Source organism: Lactuca sativa, chromosome 7, assembly GCF_002870075.4.
Source record: "Lactuca sativa cultivar Salinas chromosome 7, Lsat_Salinas_v11, whole genome shotgun sequence".
NCBI classification, from domain to species: Eukaryota; Viridiplantae; Streptophyta; class Magnoliopsida; order Asterales; family Asteraceae; genus Lactuca; species Lactuca sativa.
The window spans coordinates 89,069,242-89,084,597 of NC_056629.2; the positions used below are offsets into that span (position 1 = coordinate 89,069,242).

Here is a 15,356-nt window from a genome sequence, read left to right on the forward strand (position 1 = left end):
TAGGGGTAGGTCTAAGGCCACAATGTCGGCCCACCAAAAAGGGATATTTATAAGATAATGGTCTTTGTGATAATTATCTTGGACTGGTTATGTGATTTATTTGGATTATATGTTATGTGTTTATTAGGGATTAGTTTCCCTAACAGTGGTCCATAGGACCCAAGGGTAGGTCAGTACCCGGATATGCCTGAGTGTATGCTTATATCTGTTGACTGCATGTTAGTAGTAGGGGGTGAAATAGTCCCCAGTTACCGGTTGAAAGATACCGATGCTGATTACCGGTTGAAAGATACCGATGATGGTTACCGGTTGAAAGATACCGATGATGGTTACTGATGTGCACAAAAGTACTCACTAATTTTAATGTTTATATCCTAACAAACTTAACTATCTATGCACTTATAGGCAGTGTACCTAGTCAGATTACAGTATAGTTTAGGTAAGTCGGGTGTCACACCCCCAAACCAGGCGGCGGAAACGTTCGGGGGCTGTCGTGACTCAATTGAATACCATAACATTGTATATATATGAAACGTAACAACATTCGTCACCATGCATTAATACAGTACAACCAGTAAAGTTTACATGAAGTACATTGTTTAAACATTACATTCCCAAAATAAATTGTTCGATTCGTACATAAATAAACGGCAAGCCATCACTGAATACGATTTCCTTTGATTCACTGGTTCCCTGAGAATACAAGTATTTTGAAAAAAAAAACGTCAACATATGAAATGTTGGTGAGTTCATAAGTTTTATTTGAAAAACAGTGTTTCGTATCGTTTGAAAACCACCAGAAAATCCGATATTTTCTGAAAAGAGAAACGTTTGAAAACGTTTGTGAAGATCCATAAGTATGCTTGTTTGTTTCTATACTTGTAAAAATTGTTTATTGAAGTTGTATGTATTTCGAATCTGTATGTATTGAAAACCCTAGGAAAACCCGATGTTTTCCTAATTATTTTTTTTTTGAATTCCATGAATTTACATTGAAACCATTGCAACGCATGAAGTTATCATTACCAGGCGACATTGGATTATTTTTGAGCATGATTATCTGCTACAAACACGCGTTACACAAACGACTAGTCTATAACAATACTAACGATCCCGTAGGCATCGTCCGTACTAATCACGTTATCCGACCGCCCTGACTACGTGTAGTCCCACATCCGAAGAGAAAGAGGACACGAAGGCCTCGATGACTCCATTAGCCGGTTGGGGATAAAAGGTACGAGGGGTCCCAGACCCGCCTCGCAAAAAAAGTAGACTCTACTAGCGACACCAAAGGACCCTTGGGGACCAGTAGCATACAAGCCATTGAAAGTCCGGTTACGTCGTGTCGGATTGGTAAACCCAACACTTCGTAAGATTGAAGTCTTCGGGCCTTAAGATCAGGTCGTTGGGCTAGCTAGGCTCAACGAACAAGATTTTACACTTGTGGGGCCCAAAGATAGTGCGTAGACGTCTGTGCACATTCGCATGTATAATGAATTCCAAATCGTTATTTGTATGAATCGTAGTGTTGTAGTATCATAGTGTCGTCGTGTTAGTAGTTTCGGATTTTTATTGGTTCGAGACCGAACCAATTCGTTTAACAACGACTTTTGGTGTTGTAATGTATTGTATTTTGTCGATAGTCGTGGTACCATTATTTGGTCAAATTGCATGTATTGAATTAGTCTTGAAAATTTTCTGTTTTCAGCCCCTCCTTGTTTGTAAAATTTACTTTTTCAACCCTTTATTTAAATACTTTCCGGTTTGGTCCTTAAATCAATTTTCTTGACATTTTAACACCAAAAATTATTGAAATAAATATTTTCCAGCATATTTTTCATAGAAAACAGCTTAAGTCCCTGAAATTTCAGTTTTCTCGGTTATAACCCTTCTTTTCGCAATTTTGACAATTTTGGCCCAAATTGTAAAATTTTTGCAACTTTGGCCCTTTTTAAATTTAAAAAGCATTTTAAACCTTTGAAAAGGACTTGGATCACTTATGGTCCACTGTTTTACAGAAAATCACAGTTTTGGCCCTCCAAAACAGAAAAATTCGCATAATGGGCCTCATTGGGCCGAAATTGTCATTTTTAGCCCATTAAGCTTGAAATTTATGTTTTTAATCCTCTAAATGAGTATATTTCCAGAAATTGTTTTATTGAAACTGTTTTGACACACTTCATCCATCAGAATTCGTGATATGTCAATTTGGGCCCTTAATTTTGTATTTTTCACATTTTAGGCCCAAAATTTGTGTTTTTAGCCCAAAGAAAATTGTTACTAAACCACTTAGCTATTTTTCTTGAAACACTTTGTATGTAGAAATACATTTGATGCTAAAATCATTTAACATAAGATATATCTCGGTTTTGAGGGGTTTTATGGCTAGATCCAACATTATAGCACACAAAAGCATACATGTAAGCATGGAAATCATACAAGGCATACAAAACACATATAGATCTACACTTTCACTTGTATTCCCCCCCACAAAACTCATAAAAACAGAAAATAGGGGGTATGAAGCTCACCTTGTTTGAAGCTTTCGGTTTTTGAGGAAAAGATGGAAGAAAGATGAAGTGATTTTTGGCCTTAGCACCCTTTGATGAAGATCTCGAGTTTGAGATGGTTCTAGGATGCAAGATCATGATTTTTGCATAGATTAGGAAAGGATTTTGATAAAACAAAGAATTTAATTCATAGATCCAAGCATAATCTTACCTTAGATGAAGAATTTTGTGGAAATTTCCTCTTGAATGCTTCCTAAATTTCGAGATCTTTAAGTGGAGAGGGAGGATTGTTCTTCAAGACTTAGAGAGTTTGGAAGAGATTTTTGTGGTGTGTGTGTGTGCTTGTGGCCGAGAGTGAGAGAGAGGAGAGAAGAGAAGTGATTTTGAAGTGATGTTTGCATGGAAGAATGAGATACAATGCATGGATATCCTTTGGGTAATAGTGAGGTGGCATCCAAAGTCAACACTTCCATTTTCTCTTGGGCTTGGGCATTGGGCCGAAAACATGGAGGAAAAAAAAGAAATTTGGGCCTTTTGCTCCTAAGCCCAATATTTGAGTTAATCTTGGGTATGTTTTAAGTCTAAAAGAATGTTGTATGATTTTTCCATTTTTGTTTGACTAGTTTAGGTTATTCATGTATCAAGGCTTTTAATTCATTTCATTCTAGGCCCATCATGGCCCAAAATGTTTGAAATAAATTAATGTGGGTCCAATTAGAGCCCAATTAGGGTTCTAAGCCCATGATAGTCAAATGGGAAGCTTATTGGTCCATTTGAATCCAATAGGAAAGTCCTAGTCCAAAATGGACTTAAACAAGGACTTCCAAGGTCTCCAATTGTTTGATGACTATTTGTAGTACTTTGTATGATGTATTTACTTGAAGTTTTTGAAGTCATAATCATAAGTGTTACACATGTTCTTAAGCTTTTGATTCACATTAGCTTGAGTGTATAGATTACATGACACAAAATTTCCAGTTGTGACATCGGGTGTCGATCATAGGGAACGATGTTCTAATTAATTTACTTACTATTAAATTAACCTAATTATTAACAAGTTTAAAGGGGTTTTATCTAATTTTACAAGATCATATGAACTTAAATCAAATTCAATAAGTAAAAACACACTCTTGTTTAGTTTGAATCCACTTCTTCCTTATGGCTAACTAATGATTACGGATTATTAAGTTGGTTTTTAGTTGTATTAGTAATTTAGTTCTAACTTTACCAATAATTAACTAATTCATGTCAAACCATATATGTTCACACATAATTAAACACAGAACTAATTATGAATGTAAATATGCTATGTAAGATTTGTTGTATAAACGTAATTATGATCACAATACACGTTCTCTAGCACAGCTAAGCTTTATTTATTCTAATTACTAACTAAGATTGGTCAATTCTAGCTCTAACAATTCAATGTTCACTAAATCATTAGGTAAACAAGTTCATGCAGTTTAATGGTCACTAAGCTACACAGAACATGCAATTATGCAATTAGAAAAACAAACAATAGCATGCTAGGTTATACAAATCAAACACAAGCAATTTTTACCAACTGAACTTAATCCATAAACATCGAACTATTCATAAGTTTGAAGCTTCATCTAGCTAAACAAGAGTAGCTAGATTCAGCTGCTCATCATAGCAACTAAACCAACATAGCTAAAAGTAATAAAAGACATGTTCTAATTTAACTAAGATATAAACCTCTATTCTTTTTGGTGTTGAAAACCTTCTTCCAGAACCCCTCTTTCGATCTGAATCGTCTCCTGGAACTCTTTCCTTCAGCCAAAAGCTTCTTTTTTCGTAATAATCAGGAGAACTTAAATAGTCTCCAAAAACCCGCGCCACGTCGTGGCCAGCTTTGCCACGTCGTGGGCTTCAAGTAATCCGTATCCTCCAAGGAATCCTCCGCATCGCGATGTCTATCTTCTAGAACACTCTTGCCACATCGTGAATTCAGTATTTATCGTGGATTTATTCTTTTCTTGTCTTTCAAGCCTCCCATGTTCCTCATATTGTCACTTTTGGTCCCTCTCTTCGAAAATCCTTTTAATTGACTGAAAATAACAATTTAAAGTCATAAGTACCATTATTCTAAACATATTATCAATTTATTAATAAAAATGTACTTAAGTATTGCCTAAAAATAAGTATAAATATGGCAATATCAAAATACCCCACACTTAGGCTTTGCTTGCCCTCAAGCAAATATAAACTTAACTTCTAATTACCAATACCACATAGAACAATCCGACTCTAGCTCAGCCATTATGCCAAGACCTCAACGCATGCATTTGTGTCTAAAATTTTCCTAAAGTACCCCCCTCATACTTTAAATACTCACAATCTTCATAAACACTCGCCCACTTTTTCCGAACAATGCTCATTTTATGCAACCCTCCGAACCCATCCGCAGAAAACCTCCTTATCCTCAAGGTATTTTTAGTTGAGCAATCTAAGCATACATAATCTAGAATTACAATCATTGATACCATTATGGAGCTCTTTTGGAATTCTTCATTTCTTTGAATTCACCACCTTATTTGATTTTTGGTATCTTCAACTTTTTGAAATTTCTTGGAATTTTGATCTTTTGATCTTCACTTTATTTGCTCCAAAATTCTTCAAACTTTACTCATAATTCTCTCCTTTTTTTTACATGTACCTCACTTTTTTCACTCAATAAACCTACATGCTTAAGCAGAGGCGCTCAACCTCAACCTTTATTGGTTAATGATAATAATTTTCTTGGATACATTTCAGGTTTAGGCTGCTAAACATATTGCATCCCTCAAACCAAGAGGGGTTATGTTTTTGGTCCATGATTTCACTAAAATAAGGGAGGCCACAAATGCACTATAACGTGTATTGGCTCAACTAAACATTTGAGCTTTCATCGGATCATCCCACATAATACTAGCAATTATAATTCAAATTATTATTACTAGATTCAATTATTAAAAATTTCAATTTTCAAATTTTCAATTTTTACTATCAAATTCTATGATTATCTAGCAATTTACTTTTTCTACCCCTACCCCACACTTATTTCATACAATGCCCTCATTGTATTCATAAAAATAAATCAAAATTAAAGAAAAGGGCGAAAAAGGAATAGACTCCCCTGGGATAGTGGCGTGAGCATCTCCAAAAGTGTGGAAAACGTGCATCCGAAATATGGACCTCCAAAAATAGAAACTCGGTGTAGAACTGGGTGAATATGTAAATAAACCACGAACATGATTCGAAACTTCAATTCTTCAAAGTGGGTGTTAGTAAGTAGAAATGTGGGCAATGATAAACTAAGACACGTCGTGGCAGGTAGCTGGCCACGTCGTGATATGAGATGAAAGCGCGAACACCAACAGGCTGCTTTATTTCTTCAAGGTCATGAGCGCCACGACGTGGCGTAAGGATCCCACGTCGTGGAAACTGGACATCAGCAGAAAATGCCTTATTTCTTTTATGCACTCCAGCAACTTGACCAATGGCTAAATGGTTTAAGACACTTCTATGTAAATATACTTCCCAACTGTAACCTCTCTTCTACTAACGTACCCCACACTTATCTTGAATTGTGGGTTCCAACTCACGACTCTTAGCTTCCTTGACTCGACAAACACGACTCTAGAGTTAACCTTATATGCTCCTTAGAATTCCAATGCTAATCTGAAAAATGGAACAGCCCAAAAGAAATAAAAGAGTAACATCATAGATCAAGAATGTTTTACATAACACACCAAATTCAAACATAAAAAAAACTAAAAACCACTCAAAATCAAAACAAAATAAAAAGAAAAGGAAATAAAATCAATCATCATCTTGGTCTTGCGCTCCACTTGGCCCTGTCCCGTCATTTTGCGGACACCATAGCTCCTCCCATGTCGGAAAATAAGGATATTGTGGTGGCATAGAAGGTGGTCGGGTCACACCCAAATGCGAATAAATACCCTCAGTAAGTTGGGTATGGTAAATGGCATGCCCCCGTAGATTATCCAAATAAGTCCCCACCCGACTCTGAAAAGGGTCGGTGGGCACTCCCTGCACATACTGTGAAGCAGCACGCTCTCTCTCGACTTCACCTCTAGCTCGCACATTCCGACGCCGCGGTCTGGCTGGCAGTTGCTGCCCTGGCTGCGCCTCCTCTTGCTCGTCATCTATCGGCGGTATAACAAAACGACCCCCGATAATCACCACCGCTCGCACAACTCCCAGGACTTGAATGGTCAACTATGTGTCCGGGAATCGAGTAAGATTCCTCACAAAGTCATGGGTCAAAATATCATATGACCTAGCAAGGCGAGTAACCAAATGCCCCCCTGTAATCGGGCTCCCAGGCCTAGAATTGGCCACTTTCTTCCCCATGAACCTCGCCAACATATAAGGTAAATCACAACAAACTCCCGGGTAATAAGAGTCCATAAATAAAACAAATTCTGAATGGGGACTTTATCACCATAATGCTTGTGATTTATTGAAAAAGTGATCAGGCGATGTAAAAATCGGAAAACAGGATTCCGAATTTGGGACTCACTCGAGTCACGAGTATTGTACTCATGGCTAGAAATGCTCCTCCAGAACTGAACATTCATAACACCGGGATTAAAATCCCGAACGCATCCAAGCAAGAACGGTATGAAAAACGGAGATTGAGTCTCCACTTCGGTATAAAGCCCCATACGCCAAGTGAATTCCCGAAGACTACACTCTCTATATACACCACCTAAACGAAACACAAGTGCCCGATTGTAGGTAAAATCAATAGTGCGTTCCTCGAAGCATACGGTAGAGAAAAACTCCACCGATAATTCCCGGTATACGGGTTCTTGAATGGCAAACAAATTCCTCCACCCGTGACAAGTGAAAGAAAATTGGTCCCCTTCGTATGTTTTCGACCAATAGCGTGTCAACTCAGCAACCATTCCCACTCCACCGAGCCATCCCCAATCGATAATTGGGGCTATCGCAAACTCCCTATTGTACAACCATCCCAGCCGATTCTCGTAAGTAGTTAACAACAGTTGGGGAATGTTTTGAGGAAACCGATATAAGGGATGTATACTTGCTACATCAATCGGGTTTTCCTCTTGTAGAATAGCTCGTCGTGGTGCCATTTCTACATACAAAAGCAAACCAAAACAGCAAACATCCAAAGCATTAAAACAAATTAAATGGGTCTTCCAGAAGTCACGACGTGGCTAGGCTACGCCACGTCGTGGGCCGCAGTCGCTAACAGTTTTTGGATCGGTAATTTTATATGTGATTTCTACCAAAATTAATGCTTGGGGTTTGTTCCTATGGACATTTAAGGGACATGCAACCTAGAATCAACAACTAGTTTCAACCAATTTCGTGAATTACATAAACCCTAGCTATGAAAATTTAAAATTGGAAGAACTAACTACAAATAATGAGTAGAACGCATACCAAGTAGATTAATTGGCAAGAACTTGCAAGGAAATTGGAAGTAGATTAAGAAATTGGCTATGGGGTTTTGTTGTTCCCGTTCATGCAGCAGTATCAAATGGGGATGGAGGTTATTGGTCAGAGGGTTTTAAGCATATGGTCCCCCCCGTGACTTTTTAAAGGCCACGTCGTGGCTGGCTATCCCCACGTCGTGGAATTTAAATCTGTTTTCTTGTCTCGTGTTTTCACTTTTACCCACGACGTGGCTGGCTATGCCGACGTCGTGGAAACTGCCTGATTGCCAAATTTTAATAAAATCTCACATTTTAACTAAATATTATGCATCTCATTCATTAATTAAAGTTCCCCACAGCTAATTCTTTACTAATTACCAGTTATTGGATGATGAGTTGATATCTTTCCTAATTAAAAGCTAAAAAAATTTAAAAAGAAAAGAAAATGCAAACCAAGCTCGAGTTGCCTCCCGAGAAGCGCTTCTTTTTCTTGGAGTCTTGAGCTGGACTTCGTGCCTTCTACGTTGAATCTTCTGAAGAGTCCACCATTAAGATCTTTTGATCCTTGAACCGCCTCTTGTAAGCTTGAACTCGCCTTTTATATGCCTTCTTTGAATTCTCCTTTTTAGCTTTTCCATCTTCTTCAAGCTTGCATTTTGTGCCCTTCGTTTGTTCCTTGCACTCCATAGCATCCTCCTCCTCTTTCACCACCGGCTTTGTCATTCTTGAAGTGACCTCCTCTTCATCACTTGTCATCTCATCATCCTCTTTGCTCACCCAAGAAGGCGGACTCTTGTAAGCTATGACTTCAATCAAATATGGAACAGATGCCCTCGGTTTTGTTCTTTTGACTTGATGAACTGCCTTGATCTCTTCTTCCATAAGCTTTTCCAGTTCTTCTAGTTCATTCTCTTCATTAATTGTGAACACCTCTTCTTTATCCTCTTGAAAGTCATCTTGTATTCCAAAGACTTCTTGTTCATCTCCAACCCTCAAAGTGAGCTTAGACTTATGGATGTCAACAAGAGCTCCAGCAGTGTTAAGCAATGGACGACCAAGGATTATTGGCACATCGGGATCTTCCTTCATATCCAAAACTACAAAGTCTATTGGAAAAACAAATTTTCCAATTTTTACCAAAATATCCTCCACGATGCCCCGGGGTTATGTCACCGAACGATTTGCCATGTGAATCTTCATTTTTGTAGCCTTCATCTTCTGAATCTCCAATTTTTGATAAAATGAGAAAGGCATCAAATTAATGCTAGCCCCAGAATCGGCTAAAGCATTAACCCTCATTTTATTTCCAAACTCACACGGAAGAGTGAGGCGTCCAGGAACCCCCATCTTTTCTGGTGTCTCTCCCAACACAACTTTTGAATTTTGTTCACTTAGAATCACTTTAGACTGCTTCTTTAATTGCCTTCGAGTGTCTATCAAATCTTGCAGTAATTTCTGATTATCGGGAGATTTGGATAAGGACTCGACAAAGGGAGTATTAATTGGGATCCCCTTCACATGCTTTACAAACTCTAAATGCTCCTTCTTCGGTAGACTAAGTGCAGCTCGGGTGGGAAATGGCAAAGGTGCCTGATAAGCTTGAACGGGCTCAAAGGATTTTTGATCAGACATGCGCCACGTCGTGGCCAGTGGAGTGCCACGTCGTGGCGAAGCTGTTTCAGCAACTTTTTCACTTTCGAACTTTGACTTCTTGGGTTTTGGATCGGGCTGCTGTGGTTCCTCTTCCAATGCCTCCAGGAACTCAGAGATTGCTTCTTCTTCAATATCGATGGCCATTACGTGAGATTGGGTCTTTACTTCGGGATTCTTTGGGGACAGTTTTTCATGAACTAGAGTGGCTAGTTGACCAAATTGTACTTCAAGGTTATGGATGGAGGCTTGCTGATTCTTTATCAGAGTTTGTTGTTCCATAATAGCAGAATCAGTGGCATCGTGTCTCGTTTCCGAAGCTTCCATAAACTTCATCAAAATGGTCTCTAGGTCGGGTTTCTTCTCGGCTGGTGGCTGCTCCTTCTGATAAAGGCCTCGACTTGTCTGCCTATACTTCTCTTCTTTTTGCTTCTTATACTCTTCATATGGCAGCCACTCCTTCTTCGGTTTCCTCCAGTCCTCATCAAATTTATCCCCACTAGAGTAGCATACTTGAGCTTTTCTGTTCCCAAACTCATCTACATTGCAGTCCTTGGTCAAGTGTGGACCACTGCATCTCTCGCAACCCACTCTTATGGCATGTATCGACTGGTCCATTTGTGTTATCCTTCGATCCATATTATTCAGCATGGCCATGACAGCTGCTATTTCTTCAGTTTAGGCCCCTCCACCGTCTTTGATTCCATCTTGCCTCGGGTTGTGGTATTCGCGAGAGTGCTTCGCGAATTCTTCAATTAGCTCCGTGACCTCCCTTGGATTTTTCTTTGTCAAAGGTCCTTGAGAATCAAGGAGTTGTCTTGTCATCACGTTGACCCCATCATAGAAGATTGACATCTCTTGCTGCACATTTAGATCATGTTGAGGGCAATTTATCAGCAAGCCCTTGTACCGCTCCCACGCTTCGTATAATGACTCCACCGGCTATTGCTCAAAGTTGGCTATTGCCTTCTTGAGTTTGGCTATCTTGGATGGCAGGCAAAACTGGTCCAGGAATTGCTCACGCATTTGAGCCCAAGTGGTGATTGTACCCGGTGGGAGTGCTTTTAACCACTCCTTAGCAGCTCCTTTGAAAGTGATGGGAAGCATCCTAAGCATGACTGTGTTTCTGTTGACATTTGGGACATTGAAGTAATCCGCAATGTCGTTGACTTCATATAGATGCTTAAAAGCATCCTCATGATCTTTCCCGAAAAATGAGATGTCCTTCAGTGCAGTCAATATGTGTCCCTTCAGCTCGAATGTGGCAGTGGCAGGTATTGCGGGTTGGACTAAACCGAGACCCACATCTTTTCGGATCCGCTTCTTGTAAGCTCCCATGGACATTTCTTCAATTACTGCCATCTCGTTCCTTGGCTCGTTCTCGGGTTCGTTCGTGTGTTCTTCAAATTCCAGTTCGGTATCACTTTCGGACTCGGTTTGGACGGGTGTATGATCCAAATGCTCAAGATTGCTCTTGTGCCTCGCGGATGAACTTGACTCTCCTGTCTTCTTTCCCGAGTTCCTAGAAAAACCTGACTTCAATTCTTGTAAGGGCGTCTTTTTCTTGTGAAGTGCAGACTCGGGATCTTCTAGTGGTGGCACCAGGTGTGTGTTTGATCTTCTGGTCATGAACTCCTGCAACTTGCTAAACTAAAAACGTAAAACTGAACTAAAATAAGAAAAACTACTAACAATTAAAAATCTAGTTTTTTAACTGTCCACGTCGTGGCAGGTATCTGGCCACGTCGTGGACTCTGTGACTGACAGAAAAAAATTTATTTTGCTGAAAAATTAACTTTTTGTGGGTTTTTAATCCACAAGAAGGATCGATTAATTTAATACAAATAAATAAACTAAAACTAAAAAAAGCTAAGTCGTTTCCCGGCAACGGCGCCAAAAACTTGATGTGCACAAAAGTACTCACTAATTTTAATATTTATATTCTAACAAACTTAACTATCTATGCACTTATAGGCAGTGTACCTAGTCAGATTACAGTATAGTTTAGGTAAGTCGGGTGTCGATCACAGGGAACGGTGTTCTAATTAATTTACTTACTATTAAATTAACCTAATTATTAACAAGTTTAAAGGGGTTTTATCTGATTTTACAAGATCAGATGAACTTAAATCAAATTCAATAAGTAAAAACACACTCTTGTTTAGTTTGAATCCACTTCTTCCTTATGGCTAACTAATGATTACGGATTATTAAGTTGGTTTTTAGTTGTATTAGTAATTTAGTTCTAACTTTACCAATAATTAACTAATTCATGTCAAACCATGTATGTTCACACATAATTAAACACAGAACTAATTATGAATGTAAATATGCTATGTAAGATTTGTTGTATAAACGCAATTATGATCACAATACACGTTCTCTAGCACAGCTAAGCTTTATTTATTCTAATTACTAACTAAGATTGGTCAATCCTAGCTCTAACAATTCAATGTTCACTAAATCATTAGGTAAACAAGTTCATGCAGTTTAATGGTCACTAAGCTACACAGAACATGCAATCAAGCAATTAGAAAAACAAACAATAGCATGCTAGGTTATACAAATCAAACACAAGCAATTTTTACCAACTGAACTTAATCCATAAACATTGAACTATTCATAAGTTTGAAGCTTCATCTAGCTAAACAAGAGTAGCTAGATTCAGCTGCTCATCATAGCAACTAAACCAACACAGCTAAAAGTAATAAAAGACATGTTCTAATTTAACTAAGATATAAACCTCTATTCTTTTTGGTGTTGAAAACCTTCTTCCAGAACCCCTCTTTCGATCTGAATCGTCTCCTGGAACTCTTTCCTTCAGCCAAAAGCTTCTTTTTTCGTAATAATCAGGAGAACTTAAATAGTCTCCAAAAACCCGCGCCACGTCGTGGCTAGCTTTGCCACGTCGTGGGCTTCAAGTAATCCGTATCCTCCAAGGAATCCTCCGCATCGTGATGTCTATCTTCTAGAACACTCTTGCCACGTCGTGAATTCAGTATTTATCGTGGATTTATTCTTTTCTTGTCTTTCAAGCCTCCCATGTTCCTCATATTGTCACTTTTGGTCCCTCTCTTCGAAAATCCTTTTAATTGACTGAAAATAGCAATTTAAAGTCATAAGTACCATTATTCTAAACATATTATCAATTTATTAATAAAAATGTACTTAAATATTGCCTAAAAATAAGTATAAATATGGCAATATCAGTTACCAGTTGAAAGATACCGATGAAGGTTACCGGTTGAAAGATACCGATGAATGTTACCGGTTAAAAGATACTGACGATATTGTGTGGTATGTGGTATGATGGGGGGAACTCACTAAGCTTTGTGCTTACAGTTTTGGTTTTGGTTTTAGGTACCTCTTCGTCGAAGGGGAAAGAGTTGGCGGCGTAGCAGCGCTTCACACACACTCACATGTTCCGCAATAAGTTTTGGGACTATACTCTGATTTTCAATGTTTATAATGGTATGGTTTGAAATAAAACATTATGATTTTTGTATTGGATGTTTTATTAACAATGTTTGGTAAAAAGTTTGCTAAATACATTAAACCAAAAATGAAATTTTTGGCCTTGAAAATTAGGTCGTTACAAGTTGGTATCAGAGCCCTTGTTTGAGGGATTCGGACACACCCTCGGGGGTGTCTGGACTCAAACCGAGGGACTAAAAGTGCTTTCAAGGAAAAATTGTTTTATGATGTCTAAATTGAGAAATTTTAAGAAAAACGAAGTGTGTGATGCGTGCGACCGGCCGGGCTCAAGAAAGTTTTCCCCAAGATACCCATACTTGTTATGTTATGTTATATGGTTTTGATTCAGATAACTGCATGCTAGAATAGGGCTAAGGATCTAGGAGGATACCGTGTGTGCCTGATATATGATTCTGCGAACTGCATGCTAGTTAGGGCTAAGGATTTAGGGAGGATGCCTTATGTGCCTGTTGTATGAGCTGTATGCTAGGACTATTTAGTCAGCAGTAGGATGACCTGTGTAGGTTATGCCTAGTTTGGTTACTCAATGCACGAATGCTGCTCGCTTTGTGCTATGGGGGTTCTAACCAACTTCAACTAACTAAGGAGCGGATATGTAACAGTATCCGCAAGCTAGTTAGGGGGAGGTAGTGGGGAACTCCTAGTGTAGCTGATGGCGGAAAGTAGGTCGGTAAGTACCCTAAGGAAGCTTAGGGTGAGGTCAGTGAAAAGGGTATCGGAAAAAGGGTATGGGTGAAGTCAAAGCAATTGTTGGGGAAAGTACGGATAGATGTGGAAGGTAGTATGGGCCCGTACTACTGAAAGCAGAGGATCCGTACTCGAACCAAGGAGGGTCTTGATGGAACCGGGAAACTTGGAAAGTATATGTGGCCCTGACATTCGTATGTTTATTTTTCAGAATGGTGGTTGTGACAACCCGGAATTTCTATTCTGTACAAACTATATCCAGTCAATAGAAGTTAGAACAGTTGCAGTAAATTTTCAAACTTTTGGTATAAGTTTGAGTATTTCAGGATTTACACTTAAAGAGATATCAGGAGAGAGGATGCACTAGGGTTTTGTGCAACTCTGTTATTCCAAAACTTCGTGATATTAGAGTTCACTGCCTGAATAAAATATTTTCTGCCAAAAACCCCAGGGGTATATATATGGTCCTTAGCCATATTTATTCATTTGTTCCATTTCCAACTAAAGAAAAGCCAAATTCTCTCTCACGGATCTTCGGCCTTTCGTCCCAAAACGTGAGTACTTCTATCTAGGTGTATTATAGAGCTTATTATGTGTCTAATAACCTAGAAATCATATGAAAACAACAAGATCAAAGAGTTTACGGCCCAAGAACATCTTGGACTGTAAACCCTTCTTTAAGGGCCAAATGAGTGCCCTAGTCCCTTCCTTACCTTGTGAAACTAGCCTAGACTCGTACCCTAATGTGTGTAGGGCTTGAAAACACCAAAAACACCATAACCATGAGAGATTACGGCTGTAATCTCTAAGGGATTTGGTTCTAGGGCCGTGAACTCCTCAAAGGAGTTGAAAGGTGCCCTAATCTCTTCCAAGGAATAAACCATCAAGTAGAAATGCTTCTAGGGAACATGTAAGGCTTCAAAACATCAAATGAACAAGGGATTAAGAGATTACGGCCATAAACTCAAGGGTTTACGACCGTAAACTCCTTGTGTGATGGTTCTTGGAGAGTAAACTCAAGAATGGGGTCCTTTGTAACCCTAAACCCATTAGCCTTGTCCTACAACAACTTAGATGCAATCCATAGGGCTTATAACACTTAAATAAGGTGTTTAGCATGTTCTAGGATGTCTTAACATTTTCAATTAGTAGTTTAAGACTAATTGGATACATATATGTGTGATTATATGTTAACTAGGATCTTAGGGTGTGTACAAGTTTTCACTTGACACTTAGCAATCCTACATCGTTCAGTTCATCCAAACCACCCTCTACAAGTGAGTTCATACCCCTTAATCAATGTTTTAAATGATTTTAAATGCTTTAATGGGGGGGGGGAATACAAGTAGAAAACAACATGTTAATGAATCAATCACATGTGATTTATAACTGTGTTTTCATTCAGCCGATTTCACATACTTCAAAATGTGATGCATGAAATGGTTTTCTATCTTAAAAATAATTTGTTATCAATTGTATTTCTTTTTGAAATGTTTATTAAAATGACATCAAGTCATTGTTATTTATTGTTCAAAACTCTTAAATGTCTTAAAAAACCATTTTCATCTTCTTGATCAAAACT

At 38.5% G+C, this 15,356-nt stretch overlaps 1 non-coding gene across 1 annotated transcript; it reads left to right on the top strand.

Moving 5' to 3' along the window:
* Positions 1 to 10,463: 10,463 nt before the first annotated feature.
* LOC111888576 (small nucleolar RNA R71) lies at positions 10,464 to 10,570 on the top strand. The gene has a single exon (XR_002849258.1). It is a non-coding gene; the product is annotated as a small nucleolar RNA R71 (small nucleolar RNA).
* Positions 10,571 to 15,356: the final 4,786 nt, after the last annotated feature.